We start from the raw sequence: 19,275 nt of genomic DNA on the forward strand, positions 1-19,275 counted from the left end.
AATTTCTATGAAATGTAGCGGTCATCGTGTTCAATGTATCACCAACCAATAAAATTACCATTTTCCAAGCTTTGTAAATCCGTGAAGTCATGCCTTTGGCTGACTCTCACTCTTCTACATCAGTTTGAGCCTGTGCTATTGTTTGAAACTCTATTTTTCTTTCCACTTTCAATGCTATATACAAAATATTTTCTTTCTATTTGATGATGTCAATGTCTGAAACAAACATCTTTGAAAATTGAAAAATCTTTTTCTGTCTATTCTGAAAGCAAACCTGAGCAATAAGGTACATTTCAATGAAACATGCATGAATAAATGAATGTCAATGTCTATTTCAATACATGTTACAAGCAGGTCACTCCCCAGGATGATCTGTGGCCAATGGCAAGAATGAAAAAACAGAATGAAAAAAAAATGAATGAAAAATGGAAATGAAAAGCTCGCTAAGTTGAAAACCCGAAAGGGCGGCTTAGGCAAGAATGAGCACCCCGCTGATTGACAACCTACGAAGGCAATTCAGGCAAAAATGGGGCAATAAAAAGAACTTTACTCCCCGGTGAATCGAAAACCCGAAAGGGCGGTTCAGGCAAAATGGGATTGAAAGATGAAAAATAAAAAGAATATTGAAAAGCATTGACCACAGATGCGAACATCCAATGTTTACCCAGCACTGACACGCCTAGCAACGGCGACCTGTATCCAAGAACCTTCTAAAGATCTATCCTTTACAAGTTTTATTGCCCTCAACCATGGGTTTGATACGGCTCAGTGATGGTATCTCCAAAGAGGTTTTCCCCTGTGAATATGTTGCAGCACGAGCCACTACGTGCCCAATCTTCCAATGTTTCGTCTGCCTTTGTGAAGCTTCTCTGTCCAACTGCCAATCAATCATGCATTTCAAGCATTCATACATGCATAATCATGCATTTCATGTGCTCATACATCCAATAATCTTGCTATATCATACATACATGTTGCATATCCAACTGTCAACTGTCAAATTCAATTTCAATTTCAATTCCAATTCCAATGTCAAATTCAATTCAATTTCAATTGTCAAATTCGAAGCAATCTCAATGTCAAATTCGAAGCAATCTCAATGTCAATGTCAATGTCAATATCCAATGTCAATGTCAATGTCAATATCCAATGTCAATGTCAATGTCAATGTCAATTTTCAATTCAATTCCAATATCCAATGTCAATGTCAATTTCAACTTTCAATTCAATTCCAATCCAATCTCAATGTCAATTGCAACTCTCCAATCCAATGTCTATGTCTCTGTTCAATCTCAACTTTCAATCTCTCCTTCAATGTCAATTTTCAACTCAAATCAATGTCAATTCACTCTCAATTTACTCTTGGGCCAACCAAAATGGTCATGTCTATTTTCAAATCAAGTCAATGACAATTTACCCTCAATTGGTATCTTGTTAAACCAGACTTTCAATTTGTATCTTGTTACTGGTCAAGTGCCAGGTTCGATCCAAGAAAGAACCACTTGTACCTGCTCATATGTCTATGTTTCCGGTCAAACGGCAAGTTCGATCCAAAGAACAGTTTGTACCCTTTGCTTATGTTTTGTTATCGGTCAAACGGCAAGTTCGATCCAAAGAACAGTTCGCACCTACTTACATGATGAGGTGATGATCCAGCAGCAAGTTCGATCCAAAGAAAAGTTTGTATCTACCCTTTTGTCTATGTCTCCAGCCAAACAACCAGTTCGATCCAAAGAACAGTTTGTGTTTGCCTATCTGTTTGTATTTTCAATCAAGTGTCAAGTTCGATCCAAAGAACAGCTTGTATCTGCCTATATGTCTATGTTTCCGGTCAAGTGCCAAGTTCGATCCCAAGAACAGCTTGCACCTATCTCTTGTTTTGTATTCCCCGGTCAAGTGTCAAGTTCGATCCAAAGAACAGCTTGTACCTTGTTTCTATCCCCTGGTTTGTCTACCCTGTCAATGTCCACCTGAATCCCCAGTGACATGACATGTTCCATGGACTCCAGCTGTTTGTCTTGCATTCATAATCAAAGTATTGCATGGCATTCATATGTTCAACTCTGAAAACGTATTTTTATATCCAAAAGCAGTGCAAATGTTAATATTTAAGTATCTTCGTCCCGTCAACTCTAAGACTTCGTCTCTTCACTCTCCGGACAAAGAAACTTAAATAGGGGCAGCTGTTATACCCTAATTTTGGACCTAAAAATACTTGTTCAATTCTTCCTTTCTTGCATCATAAGTCATTTAAACTGTCCCTGATCAATTGCATCTTTCCCTGCATTTTATTTCAATGTTATTTGCAAAATTTACATAAAAGGGTATTTTAGTCATTTCCTGCATTCAACTCATTTTAGTCTTTGAAAATTGTTTGAGTCTTTTAAATTGGTCTGTATAAGTCCTTGTTTCAATCTCATGTCAAAATTCATTTCAAAAAATATCAGTTGAGTCATTTTTAGTCAGTTTAGCCCCTAGGGGCATTTTAGTCATTTCCCATGATAAAATCTCTTTCAATCTTTAAAAATTTGTTTGAGTCTTTTCAAATGGTGTGAATAAGTCTTCATTTCAATTCTATGTCAGAATCCATTTTAAAAATTGCGTTTGAAGTCATTTTGAGTCAGTTTTGCCCATAGGGGCATTTTAGTCTTTTCATGTGTCAAAACTCTGTTTAAATTCTAAAAATTGTCTCTGAGTCTTTCAAATTAGTTTAAATAAATTTTTGTTTCAATTCCCTGTTAAAAATCCATTTTTAATTTGCATCTGAGTCATTTTTTAGTCGTTTTAGTCCCTAGGGGCGTTTTGGTCATTTCACATAAAATTGCTGATTCATTTTAATTTGCTTTGTTGTTTTAATCGTCTCGCTTTACGTTAATTTTCAATTTACTTTCTCAATTCAATTTTAGTTTTAATTTTCGTTTCGGTCCTTGTACTTTTGTTATTTACATTTTAATCCCTTTTTAAGTTTGTTAGAGTCCAAATGCCATGTGTCCAAATGCTATTGGTCCTTAAGAGTTTGTTACAAGTCTAGTGCCACATGTCTCATTCCAATTGGTCCAAGGTTTACCACATCATCTATAAATGGGTCAAAGTCAAGTCAAAGTCGAATTCAATCATTTTTCCACAAAAAATTCCACAAAAAATAAAAATAAAAAAAACAAACTCTTTCATTTTCTCTCCCTCTCTTTTCCATTTACGTGAACATCACCACCACAACCAATTCATAACTAACCCACTCCTCCACCTTCAACCACCCTAACAAACTCCATAACTAATTTCCACCACCACAAACCACCACCATCTTCATCAATCTTCATCTTCAATCATCATAACAACCTTCAATCACTACAAAAAAACCTCCATAACCACCACTTTCTTCATCCTTAATCCATCTTTTCTTCCTCTTTTTCCTTCAACAATTCTCCATTCAATTTTCAAACAACTCCGACGAATTCGTTCGAATCAAACACGCATTCAATTCATTCGAGTATCACGAATTCCGATCAAACCAACACATCGCAATTTTGAATCGAACCGAATCCGACGCAAAGAACAAATCAAGAACAGCAACGTGAAGAGGGAGGAAGCAAATTCGAACTGGAATCAAAGCTGAAGCAGAGAATCCAAAATCGAAATTGAAGCAAGGAACAGAAGCAAGAGAGGTAAAGATTGTTAGTTTATGTTCGATTTTGATTGTTAGATTTGTGATGTATTGTGTGCTTTTCTTTGAAAACTAAGATCGGATCTATGCTCTACGTGAAAAAAGATTGCTGAATGTGTGTTTATTTTCGAAAACGGAGGTGGTTGAATATTCCGGCACGGTGGTGCCACCACCGGCCACCGTGCCGGAATGAGTAAACTGAACGAAGAAGAAGGAGTAATGGTGTTGTTCTTGTTTCATTTGGAAAGAGAAGTGAGAAATTTTTTTTAAAGAAGAAGGACGTGAATGTGTGGATATGTTTCAAGTCCATCAGCCAAAACCTTTTCTATACTATCCAAATCATAACCCATGGATCCTGGACTGACCCATAACCCTACCCATTTCTGCATTGTGGATTGGGCTTGGGCCTGTTTGGCTTTGTTTCTCAATTTCCAGTTTATTTTTGTGCTATTCTTACACTGCTTTATTCTAATTACACCGCTGGCATGTCCTCTTTTATGTAAAAAATTCCACAATTTTTCTTGTAACTTTCTTGACAATTTTGTGAGGATTTTCGATTTATCTTGTATGATTTTGATCCGAAATAGGTGAAGAAAATTTTGATTGTGTCGATTTCGTTTTCTTTTAATTCGTGATGTCAAATTGTGTTAAAAATTTCTAAGACTTGCGTGATTCTTTTTGGCTCATAATTGTTGGTACTCGATGTTTGCTTGTGAAATGTAAATTCATGCTGAAATTCGCTTCAGAATTATGTGCAACCTTCTTGTGCTTTTGGTTCACCTTCTCTTGTAAAATTTTGTGCAAATTTTGAAGTGATTTTGGCTCTTGAAGTTGACTCATAATAGTGACTTTGGTTATGCATTTTTTTGAGTGAGTTGGCTTCTTGATTTAGTATATACTTGCTGCTTGATTCGTTTTCTTGTTGTGGATTTTTGTGCCTTGTGAATAATGTGTGTTTCTTGTGCTAAACCAAGTGCAAATAGGCTTGAAAACACTATGATTATATTGCATGCTAATTTCCCTTAATTTCTCACATCATGATGGATTTAAAACTCTTGGAATATTACCATTGATGTGAGGATTATAGGCCTTAGTTTTGCCTTAGAATTTTAGTAATCTTTCAAGTACTATTTCATCATGTTTTTTGATTAAGTTCTTGGTCATCTCTTTGTTAATTTCTAGTTACTTTAATTTTCTTTACTTGTTTCTATTTCTTTTCTATATTTTTGTGCTACTAACCTCTTTCCTTTCATGTTTCATGAGCATATTTCATTCTTCAATTTTAGTTTCATTTCTTGCACTTTAATTCATGCAAAGATTAGAATGTAATAATTAGGACATTTTTGTACTTTACTTTTATGCAAATTTTAAATTCTTGCAAGACCATAGAATGTATCTAGGCCAATGATGTAATAAGGACAATGGACTCTAATGATGTACACCGACACAAGCACCGACACATGCACACACACCACTTTAGGTATATAGCTAGAATATGCATGTTTAGATGTATGTTTAGGATTGTATGTTTAGATGAATGTTTAGGCTTTATACTTAGAAAAATCAATTTTCCAAAAAATATGAACAAACTTCACTCAAACCTTTTTTCATAATAAACCTTGGGATCAAAATCCCATTGAATTTTCCTTTTCCATTTTCTTAATCAAATTTCAATGAAAAATAATCATACTTGACTTCTTTTGCAAATGACTAATCAAACCTCACCTTTTCTTAAATTCTCATGCCCTTGAGGCCTCTTTCTATTCTTCAAATTCCTTTTTCAAACTTAAAATCAACCAACAAAAACAAAAACATTTTTGAGAGAGAACTACGGTGGATTTGATCCCTTAAACGGGTACGTAGGCAAGGAACAAAAATTCCTTCAATTCAACTAAAATAAAAATCCAAAAACACTCTTCTCCCTCCAATTCTTCACTTAGAATACCTTTAGGTTTAAATATTTTCTTTCAAAATAGCATTTAAAAATAGAGCGCGCGCGTAGAAAATAAAGACGGTTCCTATAGGATACTATAGTCGTTATGGGTGCCTAACACCTTCCCGTAGCGAAAACAACTCCCGGACCTCGATTCTCAAGGGTTTTGCTTACTTTTTCCCTTCCCAAGAAAAAATAAGATATCACCGGTTAAAAAGGTTCAAACGTAATCAATGTTTGACACCCGAAAACCAAAATAAAACAGGCGTAAAGTGTTAAGATATGAATAACGGTGTATGAATCTACTGTGTTTAAATCAGTCAATAATAATAGTAAGAACTTGCCCATTAGGGGTGATAAGATTCTAACATTTTCTATGGAATGAAGCACACAACACCCATTTATCATAAACTTATTGTCAGTTATGATGTGCATTGCAATCAATTGAACGTGCCAATACCATAAGGAAAAGGAATGTTTAACATGTTTATCTCAAATTTTTGGATTTGTTGCACGCATAATAGATTGAGGGATTCACACATTTAGATCATAGAGACATGTCCTTACTCTAAAGTTTTCTATTGATCTTTTGTGATGAAGGCGACATCAGAAATCGCTTCAGATACGAATGGTTTGAACATCTTTTTCTATTTTTCTTACGTGATGAGCAGGTTGTGTGGACAAAACGTGGCTGGCGCGATGAATAAATTGAGGGTCCATCAATGTTTTCTTGTTGTGCAAGAGAGTGGAGAATCACTCACAATCCTGAGATTTTTCTGCTTGTTTATGAGCAAAATGAGAAAAATCTGGACCTCAATATTGGTTCGAGAAAACTTCTTCAGAGATTTACGTTGATAATCTCTTATAATATAAGAAAGGAGTGCACGCTGCATGTGAGCTTGACATCTGGCTGCCTGTGTGTGTGCCATTTGGCTGCAGCTTTGCTTGACAAGTGGGTTCGTTTTGTGTTTGACAAGTGGCAAAACTTTTTCTTCCCAAAAGCTTTTCAAAACACAAACGTTCCCACACTTTCTTTCCTCTTCCAAATTTGAATTTCAAAACTTATTGCTTTAGTACAAACTTTTGGCTCTTAAATTTGAAATTCAAATTCAAACTCATTTTATTTATTCTCAAAACACTTTTATATACAATATTCAACAGCCCATTTCAAACATTGATCTTTCTCTCTCACCTGTTCTTATTTTTATTTCAATCTTCTCCCTGTTTCTAATCTTCATTTTCTTCTCTTATTATGCAGAGATTCCTCTTTTGATGGACGAAGGTTTAAGTGTAAAGGAGAACACAGGAAGGTAACAATAACTCTTCTTCTTAATATTTTTTTTTCTTCATATCAACATGTAAACTGACTACAGCTTCTTTTTTTCTTCATTTTTTTCTTCAGCTAAATGACTATGACATCATCAAGGTATACAAACAACATTTATAATGTGTATTTCTCCACTATTACTTTTTCCTCATTTTTATTGGAAGAAAAAAAATACATAGAACGTTTCCCTTCATTTTTTGTTTTGAAATGAAGAAAGAAAAAGAAAATACAAAGCCAATAAATTGCAATAGGAAAAAAAGTAGATACAATTTATATGTATATCATGTATGTTTCATCATCTACTCTGTATTTTTAATCATTTTCTTATTTTGCAGGAAATGTAAAGAAAATGGAGGGTAACAAGAACAATTTTTTTTTTTTTTTTCACTTTGCAAACTTGACTTCTTCCTTCTTTATGCCCTTCATATCATCATCTTAAACTAAATAAAGATAATTTAGTTTTTTTTCAACTTCACAAACATAACAAACTCTACTTTAAAGTATACCAAATAACATTCATATCCAAATTATAATAAAGTTATGTCTTTATATTTTTGCAAGAGTAAAAACAACAAGAGAAGGAAGATGAGTACAAATATCAAAAGAAATAGCAATCTTATTTGTTGTGATTATATGAATGAATCATTGAAGTAGCAAGATAAAAGGGAAAAAAAAAAAAGAGATTTGTAAACGTATCAAGTGTGCGAATCTGGATGGGAAAGGTCATAATAAAGAGTTTTCTAAATTGAATACCACCATGAAAGAAATTTTTATTAAAAGCAATGGGTAACAAATTATAGATTTACCTTTTTTTAATTTTAATATTATTATTATTGTGTAAAATGGGAAAGAATATCACACTGGTAAGACTCATGGTATTGTAAATCTCTACAATTTTGAAAAATATGAAGACCCAAATTAAGCCCACTTAATTTGATTTGATGAGTTTTTTTTATCAACAACATATTTTTGATTTATGTTTTTTTGTCAAAGCATAAAACAAATAATAGAAACAAAAATATTTTTTTTTACAAAGAGTGTAGGAAAAAAAAAACGAGATAAGAAAATAAATACAGACATGGGTTAATAGAAAATCAATACACCAGATCTTATAATATCTTTTTATTGTATTAAAAATCAAATCTTTATGATTTGGGTTCAAGAAAAGTGTCATCTATTTATACTTAAAATAAAAATAAAAAACTTGATAAGAAAAGTCCTTTTTTTGAAGTTAAAAAAAAAAAGTCTTCTATCGTATAAAAAAAAACGTGAAAAGAATTCTTCATTGAATTTTCAAAAAAAGAAAAAGGAAGAATTCAATAGAAGAATATTACCAAAAAAAATACCATTAGTATCAGATCTAAAGAAGTTAAAATAGATTCATTGATCTACAAACAAGTCTTACAACCATATCAAATTCCATCTTTTGATTGTTGTTGTTGCTGCTGTTGTTTGTTGATGTTGCATGTAATGCAAAGATGGCCAGAACTTGACCTTGATGAAGACACTGATTTTTCAGACGATAACACACGGTGGTGGCCGGAAAAAAGGAATTCCGAGTTCAGATCTTTTTTGTGGGTTTTGTAGAGGAGATGGAGGAAAGTTTTTTTAGATGATGATTTTTCAAAATATTGTCTATGTTGTCCGAGATCTAGCTGTGAAAGTGTTGGTTGAGATGTTTACAAATTTATATGATCTGAAAATAAACTTAATAAAATAATAGAGGAGAAGAAATAGATGAAGATTAGCCAGAGGCAGTCGGAAATGGATTAAGGAGGTTGTGAGCAGTGATTCGGCGGCTAGGGTTATTTTACACAAGGAGAGCTTCTCATGTTGATTCCTGAAGAGAGAGAGAAAAAAATTAACAAATGAGGGTTTGTGTTGGAGACAGGATGCGGCAGCCGTTTGAGAAAAATTGAGAGTTGAAACTGTCAACACAATATACAAAACAGACTAGGGTTTATTATTAATTGGGCTTGATCTATTGTTATACCCGGCCCAAAAACTATTGTGAGTGGTAGAACTCTTGCTCTCTTCACTTACAAGAGAGAGACTAATAGATAAAAATTAAAAAAGAGTGATGGGAGGCTGATGTACTTCACGTGAGAGAGTAGTACCAATTACCAAAGATGAATGAGACTTTTCACAATAAAAAATAAGAAATAATTACAAAGTAAATGTGATGTGAAATTGAATATTGGAAGGAGTGAGTAGTGATGCTTTGGGCAGTTTTCACGTGGGAGAGACAGTAGTAAAGACAAAAAAAAATAGTTTGTTTGGTAAAAAGTCGAGGTGAGAGAGGTGATAAAAATGGACAAAAAAGATTTTTTAATGGGGGTTATCAAAAGATTGTGACAAATTAGTCACTTTAGTCTCTGAACAAGAACGAAGTAATCACTTTAATTTCTGAATGCAGATAAATTGCAAAACAGTCTCTGAATGTTGACTTTGTTAGTCAATTTCAGGGACTAAAGTGACTAACGAAGTTTACATTCAAGGACCAAATTGACTAACGAAGTTTACATTCAGGGACTAAATTGACTAACAGAATCTACGTTTAAGGACTATTTTGTAATTTATCTGCATTCAGAGGCTAAAGAGACGACTCATTTCCTATTCAAGGATTAAAGTAACTAATTACCCAAAGGTTGTTTTTAACGTGGAATTTCATAGATATATTAAATAATATTCAATGTAGAGTATCTTCTTTCAGTGATATATTAAAAAAAAACATGATGTAACTATAACAATGTTTCTATTATTTATACCATAACTTTTATTATACAACGATATTAAACTCTCTTTAACAAAAATGCATGAAAAAAGCGAGAAGTTGCCACTAATAAAGTTAAATTTCATACGGAAGACAAGTTTTATTGAGGAGAAAATACGCTAGAGAAGTTGTCCCTTATAAAATCTTAGAAATAACTCAAATGCACAAAATAAGTTCACAAATTAAATTAACTCTGATAAAAGAGACAAACAGTCATGGATAAAAAAAAATTGTTAAGTGATTGATAAAATAATATTATTTCAAACATAATGCAAGTTTTTTTTAGGAGCGGATACGCTAGATAAGTTTTCATTTATAAAATTATAGAAATAACGCAAAATGCACGAGTTAAGTTGTCACAAATGAAATTAACTCACTTAAAAGAGACAAGTTGTCATTGATAAAATAAACTTTGTTAAGCGGCCACTGATAAAATGATATTTTTCATAGATATATTAAATAATATTCAATGTAGAGTATCTTTTTCACAGATATATAAAACAACACAATGATATAACTATAATAATGTTCCTATTATTTAGACCATAACTTTTATTATACAACGATATTAAACCCTCTTTAACAAGAATGCATGAAAAAACGGATAAGTTGTCACTAATAAAGTTAAATTTCATACAGAAGACAAATTTTAATGAGGAGAAAATACGTTGTCTCTTATAAAATCTTAGAAATAACTCAAATGCACATGATAAGTTTCACAAATAAAATTAACTCTGATAAGAGATACAAACTACCATCAATAAAATAATTTTTGTTAAGTGATCATTGATGAAATAATTTTTTTTATCGACATATTAAATAACATTCAACGTATAATATCTTCTTTCAATGACATATAAAAAAATCAACATGATATCACTATAACGATATTCCTATTATTTGCACCGTAATTTCTATCATACAAAGATATTAAGCTCTCTTCAACTAAAATGCATGAAAAAGTGATAAGTTGTCACTAATAAAGTTAAATTTCATACAGCAGACAAGTTTTTTTTAGGAGCGAACACGCTAAACGAGCTGTCACTTATAAAATCTTAGAAATATCTCAAATGTACGGGATCAGTTGTCACAAAAGGAATTAACTCTGATAAAAAGACAAGTTGTCACTTATAAAATCTTTAAAATAACTCAAATGTACGGGATAAGTTTTCACAAATTAAAGTAACTCTGATAAACTTTTATTATACAACGATATTAAGCTATCTTTAATTAAAATGCATGAAAAAAGTGATAAGTTGTCACTAATAAAGTTAAACTTCATAAGACATACACGTTTTTTTAGGAGTTAATATGTTAAACCAGTTGTCACTTATAAAATCTTAGAAATAACTCAAATGTACGGGATAAATTGTCACAAATGAAATTAACTCACTTAAAAGAGACAAGCTGTCATTGATAAAATAAACTTTGTTGAGGGGGCACTGATAAAATGATATTTTTCATAGATATATTAAATAATATTCAATGTAGAGTATCTTTTTCACTGATATATAAAAAAACAATGATATAACTATAATAATGTTCCTATTATCTAGACCATAACTTTTATTATACAACGATATTAAACCCTGTTTAAGAAGAATGCATGAAAAAACGGATAAGTTGTCACTAATAAAGTTAAATTTCATACAGAATACAAATTTTATTGAGGAGAAAATACGCTAGACAAGTTGTCTCTTATAAAATCTTAGAAATAACTCAAATGCACGGGATAAGTTCACAAATGAAATTAACTCTGATTAGAGATACAAATTATAAGAATGATACAAACTACCATCGATAAAATAATTTTTGTTAAGTGGTCATTGATGAAATAATTTTTTTTATCGACATATTAAATAACATTCAACGCAGAATATCTTCTTTCAATGACATATAAAAAAATCAACATGATATCACTATAACGATATTCCTATTATTTGCACCGTAATTTCTATCATACAAAGATATTAAGCTCTCTTTAACTTAAATGCATGAAAAAGTGATAAGTTGTCACTAATAAAGTTAAATTTCATACAGCAGACAAAATTTTTTTAGGAGCGAACACGCTAAACGAGCTGTCACTTATAAAATCTTAGAAATATCTCAAATGTACGGGATCAGTTGTCACAAAAGGAATTAACTCTGATAAAAAGACAAGTTGTCACTTATAAAATCTTTAAAATAACTCAAATGTACGGGATAAGTTTTCACAAATGAAATTAACTCCGATAAACTTTTATTATACAACGATATTAAGCTATCTTTAACTAAAATGCATGAAAAAAGTGATAAGTTGTCACTAATAAAGTTAAACTTCATACGACATAGACGTCTTTTTTAGAAATTAATAGGCTAAACCAGTTGTCACTTAAAAAATCTAAGAAATAACTATAATGTACGGGATCAGTTCTCGCAAATGGAATTAACTTAGATAAAAAAGACAAGTTGTCACTTATAAAATCTTAGAAATAACTCAAATGTACGGGATAAGTTTTCACAAATGAAATTAACTCTGATAAACTTTTATTATACAACGATATTAAGCTATCTTTAACTAAAATGCATGAAAAAAGTGATAAGTTATCACTAACAAAATTAAACTTCATACGACATACACGCTTTTTTTAGGAGTTAATATGCTAAACCAGCTGTCACTTAAAAAATCTTAGAAATAACTATAATGTACGGGATCAGTTGTCACAAAAGGAATTAACTCTGATAAAAAGACAAGTTGTCACTTATAAAATCTTTAAAATAACTCAAATGTACGGGATAAGTTTTCACAAATGAAATTAACTCTGATAAACTTTTATTATACAACGATATTAAGCTCTCTTTAACTACAATGGATGAAAAAAGTGATAAGTTGTCACTAATAAAGTTAAATTTCATACAGCAGACAAGTTTTTTAGGAGCAAACATGCTAAACGAGCTGTCCATTATAAAATCTTAGAAATATGTCAAATGTACGCGATCAGTTGTCACAAAAGGAATTAACTCTGATAAAAAGACAAGTTGTCACTTATAAAATCTTTAAAATAACTCAAATGTACGGGATAAGTTTTCACAAATGAAATTAACTCTGATAAACTTTTATTATACAACGATATTAAGCTCTCTTTAACTAAAATGCATGAAAAAAGTGATAAGTTGTCACTAATAAAGTAAAACTTCATACGACATACACGTTTTTTTAGGAGTTAATATGCTAACCCAGTTGTCATTTATAAAATCTTAGAAATAACTATAATGTACGGGATCAGTTGTCACAAATTGAATTAACTCAGATAAAAAAGACAAGTTGCCACCTATAAAATCTTAGAAATAACTCAAATGTACGGGATAAGTTTTCACAAATAAAATTAACTCTGATAAACTTTTATTATACAACGATATTAAGCTCTCCTTAACTAAAATGCATGAAAAAGTGATAAGTTGTCACTGATAAAGTTAAATTACATATAGCAGACAAGTTTTTTTAATGAGCAAACACGCTAAACGAGAAGTCACTTATAAAATCTTAGAAATAGCTCAAATGTACGGGATCAGTTGTCACAAAAGGAGTTAACTCTGATAAAAAAACAAGTTGTCACTTATAAAATCTTTAAAATAACTTAAATGTACGGGATAAGTTTTCACAAATGAAATTAACTCTGATAAACTTTTATTATACAACGATATTAAACTCTCTTTAAATAAAATGCATGAAAAAAGTGATAAGTTGTCACTGATAAAGTTAAACTTCATACGACATAGACGTTTTTTTTAGGAGTTAATGCGCTTAAGATATTAGTGGCAACTTATCGCTTTTTTCATGCACTTATAAAATCTTAGAAATAACTATAATGTACGGGATCAGTTGTCACAAATGGAATTAAATCAGATAAAAAAACAAGTTGTCGCTTATAAAATCTTAGAAATTACTCAAATGTATGGGATAAGTTTTCACAAATGAAATTAACTTTGATAAACTTTTATTATACAACGATATTAAGCTCTCTTTAACTACAATGCATGAAAAAAGTGATAAGTTGTCACTAATAAAGTTAAATTTCATACAACATACAAATTTTTTTAGGAGCAAACACGCTAAACGAGCTGTCACTTATAAAATCTTAGAAATATCTCAAATGTACGGGATCAGTTGTCACAAAAGGAATTAACTCTGATAAAAAGAGAAGTTGTCACTTATAAAATATTTAAAATAACTCAAATGTACGGGATAAGTTTTCACAAATGAAATTAACTCTGATAAACTTTTATTATACAACGATATTAAGCTCTCTTTAACTAAAATGCATGAAAAAAGTGATAAGTTGTCACTAATAAAGTTCAACTTCATACGACATACACGTTTTTTTTTTTTGGACTTCATATGCTAAACCAGTTGTCACTTATAAAATCTTAGAAATAACTATAATGTACGAGATCAGTTGTCACAAATGGAATTAACTCAGATAAAAAAGACAAGTTGCCACTTATAAAATCTTAGAAATAACTCAAATGTACGGGATAAGTTTTCACAAATAAAATTAACTCTGATAAACTTTTATTATACAACGATATTAAGCTCTCTTTAACTAAAATGCATGAAAAAAGTGATAAGTTGTCACTGATAAAGTTAAATTACATATAGCAGACAAGTTTTTTTAATGAGCAAACACGCTAAACGAGAAGTCACTTATAAAATCTTAGAAATAGCTCAAATGTACGGGATCAGTTGTCACAAAAGGAGTTAACTCTGATAAAAAAACAAGTTGTCACTTATAAAATCTTTAAAATAACTTAAATGTACGGGATAAGTTTTCACAAATGAAATTAATTCTGATAAACTTTTATTATACAACGATATTAAGGTCTCTTTAAATAAAATGCATGAAAAAAGTGATAAGTTGTCATTAATAAAGTTAAACTTCATACGACATAGACGATTTTTTTAGGAGTTAGTACGCTAAACCATTTGTCACTTATAAAATCTTAGAAATAACTATAATGTACGGGATCACTTGTCACAAATGGAATTAAATCAGATTAAAAGACAAGTTGTCACTTATAAAATCTTAGAAATTACTCAAATGTATGGGATAAGTTTTCACAAATGAAATTAACTTTGATAAACTTTTATTATACAACGATATTAAGCTCTCTTTAACTATAAATTGTACAACGATATTAAGCTCTCTTTAACTATAATGCATGAAAAAAATGATAAGTAGTCACTAATAAAATTAAATTTCATACAACAAACAAGTTTTTTTTAGGTGCAAACACGCTAAACAAGTTGTCACTTATAAAATCTTAGAAATAGCTTAAATGTACGGGATCAGTTGTCACAAAAGGAATTAACTCAGATAAAAAAGACAAGTTATCACTTATAAAGTCTTAGAAATAACTCAAATGTACGGGATGAGTTTTCACAAATCATATTAACACTAATAAACTATTATTATACAACGATATTAAGCTCTCTTTAACTAAAATACATGAAAAAAGTGATAAGTTGTCACTAATAAAGTTAAATTTCATACACCAGACATGTTTTTTTTAGGAGGAAACACGCTAAACGAGTTGTCACTTATAAAATCTTAGAAATAGCTCAAATGTACGGGATTAGTTGTAACAAAAGGAATTAACTCTGATAAAAAGACAAGTTGTCACTTATAAAATCTTTAAAATAACTCAACTGTACGGGATAAGTTTTCACAAATGAAATTAACTCTGATAAACTTTTATTATACAACGATATTAGGCTCTCTTTACCTAAAATGCATGAAAAAAGTGATAAGTTGTCACTAATAAAGTTAAACTTCATACGACATACACGTTTTTTTTAGGAGTTAATATGCTAAACCAGTTGTCGCTTATAAAATCTTAGGAATAACTATAACGTACGGGATCAGTTGTCACAAATAGAATTAACTCAGATAAAAAAGACAAGTTGTCACTTATAAAATCTTAGAAATAACTCAAATGTACGGGATAAACTTTTATTATACAACGATATTAAGCTCTCTTTAACTAAAATGCTTGAAAAAGTGATAAGTTGTCACTGATAAAGTTAAATTACATATAGCAGACAAGTTTTTTTAATGAGCAAACACGCTAAACGAGAAGTCACTTATAAAATCTTATAAATAGCTCAAATGTACGGGATCAGTTGTCACAAAAGGAATTAACTCTGATAAAAAGACAAGTTCCTAAAAATAGCTCAAATGTACTGGATAAGTTATCACAAATAAAATTAACTCTGATAAACTTTTATTATATAACGATATTAAACTCTCTTTAATTAAAATGCATGAAAAAAATGATAAGTTGTCACTAATAAAGTTAAACTTCATATGACATAAGTGTTTTTTTAGGAGCAAATACGTTTAACGAGTTGTCACTTATATAATCTTAGAAATAACTTAAATTTGCGGGATAAGTTGTCACAAATGAAATTAACGTTGATATTTGTACTCAAGTTGTCACTTATAAAATCTTAGAAATAACTCAAATGTACGGGATAAGTTGTCACAAATGAAATTAACTCTGATAAACTTTTATAATACAACGATATTAGACTATCTTTAAATAAAATGCATGAAAAAGTGACAAGTTGGCACTAATAAAATAAAATTTCATAAGATTAGAATTTTTTTTTTACGAGCAAATACTCTAAACAAGTTTTCACTCAGCTTTATTTCTATCGAATCAAGTGGTGTACTCCACATTTACATATGTTGATTAATAAAGTTGCCTTTTCCTCTGTGTTCCCAGAAATTCACCTAATTATATAAACAATTTTGCTTAATATTAACCCTCATGTTGACCGAAAAAAATATTTATAATACTTTCCATCATTTCCAATCCAATTATTTACTTATTATGGGTACAAATCTGCCAATTACTTATTTGCCAAGCTACCAATGAAATTCAATTTTGATAAGTTTAGTTTGTCCTAATCTTGCTTTTTCCAAAAAAATAAAATTTACTGTCAAATAAAATTATTTTAACAATTTTGCATTGCTTATACACTCAACAATTATATTATAAACATTGGCAAATACTATGACCAATTAACCACAACATGGCATGTCATAAACAAGGGTGCTGAAGTAAATGAACTCAAGTTCAACAATTCTTTAATTTTCCCAACATTTACAAAAGGTTGGAAAGAATCCATTGAAAGAAACCATTTACCTGCAAATGCTGAGATTATTTTCTCATATTATGGGAAAAGCATATTTGTAGTATCAATCTACAAACTACTTCTAGATCCTAAAACTTACCCAAAATATCATAGTAGAAGTATGGATCCAGCTGAAACATTCTACTTTGATGTTGATATCCATCACTCCAACTTACACCAACCTATAATGGTTATTATAACATTTCCTATTTGCTTTAATCATAGTTTTATTCTCTGTTCATTCAATCTGTTCTTGAATATTAATTTATCTGCCTTCTATTTAAGTCTATCGACAAATAACTCATCGTTACATTTTTAATAGGTTCTCCCTACCAAGTTTGGACGCTTCGTCGTACAGTTTTCATATGATGAATTAAAATGTTGCACTGGTAATGGACATTGCTATATTCTTAATGTCCTCCTTCTAAAAAATGAACATTCCACAGTGCAATTAGGAATGGATTGGAACAGCTTATGCAAAGCAAATGCTTTTTACCCAGGAATCATTAGATTCAAATTCACAAAGGACTGCAGTCTCACTTCGTGTCATGTTTACCAAATATCAGTATCATCTTCAAACAATTAACGTTGTTCCCATCAATCGTTGTCACAACTCCAATAATTATATGTCCTGCTTAACTATTTTATTGGAGATGTCTTTTGATTGTTATGTTAATGCAATGTCCACCTTCAATTTTTTTTTGTCCCTTTGTCTATTATTAGTCGTCTTGAATTGAATTTTTTTTTTCTTACTCTATTTAATCAATTACATATATCATGGCTGGACTTTATATCCAGCCATGATATTTACAATATTTCAGTGTTTAGATACTAAGTCGTTTCTCATTGAAGCATACAAATGACTTTATGTATAAATTTAGTTTAAAACTTTGTATGAAATGCTTTAAGTTATGATATAATATAATATTGATTATGTGTGTGTAATGATTAATATGTTTATTAACTCCCTGTCAAAATATTTTATATACATTCACTAAGATATGACAGATAAACTGAGCTTGCATGTGGTTTGGTCTGTAGTAAAGCAGATCTATGCAGTGACGGATCCAGAAAACTTAATAAGTGGGGTCAGTTATATCATAATTAATTATATAAAACTTAATAACCACTTAAGCGTGCGAATTATACAAGTATATATTTATAATTCTCCTGAAATGGTGATTTTTTGAAATTTTTTTGCCCATCTACAAATAAAACTACTTTTAATATTATTGTCCTAAATTAAATTATAAACATTGGCAAAAAAAAATGCGCCAACGGCGCAACCCGTGCGTATGCACGGGTACAGCACTAGTGAATTATAAAACAAGAACAAAAAGGCATCTCCACATATGGTGCCACTTTTCAAAACCTAGAAATTTGGTTCACAACGACGATGATATATTAGTGAACGAGAGCTCTATTTACGGTGATGTTTGGCCGAAATCCAGGTTTGAGTGGTCGGGGTGTGCGTGTAAACATTCTGACGACCAAGTTAGCATGTGGTTGGGGTGGATATCAGAATTTAGAATGAAGTTACATTATACGAGGTAGTGATGTTGTTAGGCGTATATAACCTAAAAGATGTGGTATTGGGTTCGCGCGAGCCTCAAGTCCAACCCGAAACAAGCTTCGAACATGCCTACCTCTTCTTCATCATCCATCACAACCTTTAAAATAAGGAATAACTAATATACATATGCTCTTCTTTTTAATTTTTGGTATCATTCCTTAATAATTTTAATAAAAAATAATACTTTTTTTTTTTTAGTTATACAAGATAATATTTTTAAATAAAGATAAAAATGTAATAAAAAGGTTATAATTTTTTTTCCTTTTCGTTCACTCTCAAAAACAATAAAATGAAAGTTGTTTCAATTCCATCATAAAGTATCCAAACAATGGAATGAAAACCTTGTTTCATTCCACAATTTCACTCTACTCCATTAAGTTCTCTTCCATATGATCATTCAATTGACATGTTGAATTGACCCAAAACGATGCAAATCATCTAGGTCAATCGGTTAACAAAATAGTCGAAAACGAAGACAATGGGTTGAGGTCCTGATCCTAGAAATAAACCGAATCAATTAATTAGTTCATAATCAATTAATGTGTTAAAGTCCCATATCAACTTATGGATGGCAGTGATGCCTAGTCCACCCCGTTTAAGCCCACCCATCTATTAGCCCGCCAAAAACGGGGTGGTGGGGGGCGGGACAATTATGGTGGAAGGCTCAATCACACACCCTACCAAGAGGTGGAACGACGGGGTTGGCGGATTGACTCGTCTAATAATTTTATTTTTTAAATCTTTTGTTTTTTGTGACAAATGATACTAAAAAATATATGTACCGCTATAAAAATTCAATTTTATTTTCTCATAATCATTTTATTCTAATTT

The 19,275-nt window shown here is 30.9% G+C and overlaps 1 long non-coding RNA gene across 1 annotated transcript; it reads left to right on the forward strand.

Moving 5' to 3' along the window:
* The first annotated feature begins 6,458 nt into the window (after positions 1-6,458).
* Positions 6,459-9,099, forward strand: LOC146954429 (uncharacterized). The gene is made up of 3 exons (XR_015013237.1): positions 6,459-6,904; positions 6,997-7,020; positions 7,257-9,099. It is a non-coding gene; the product is annotated as an uncharacterized LOC146954429 (long non-coding RNA).
* The last annotated feature ends 10,176 nt before the right edge of the window (positions 9,100-19,275 follow it).

This window comes from Medicago sativa, chromosome 1, assembly GCF_051527215.1.
Source record: "Medicago sativa cultivar Bolivia chromosome 1, Bolivia_mono, whole genome shotgun sequence".
Taxonomy (NCBI): domain Eukaryota; kingdom Viridiplantae; phylum Streptophyta; class Magnoliopsida; order Fabales; family Fabaceae; genus Medicago; species Medicago sativa.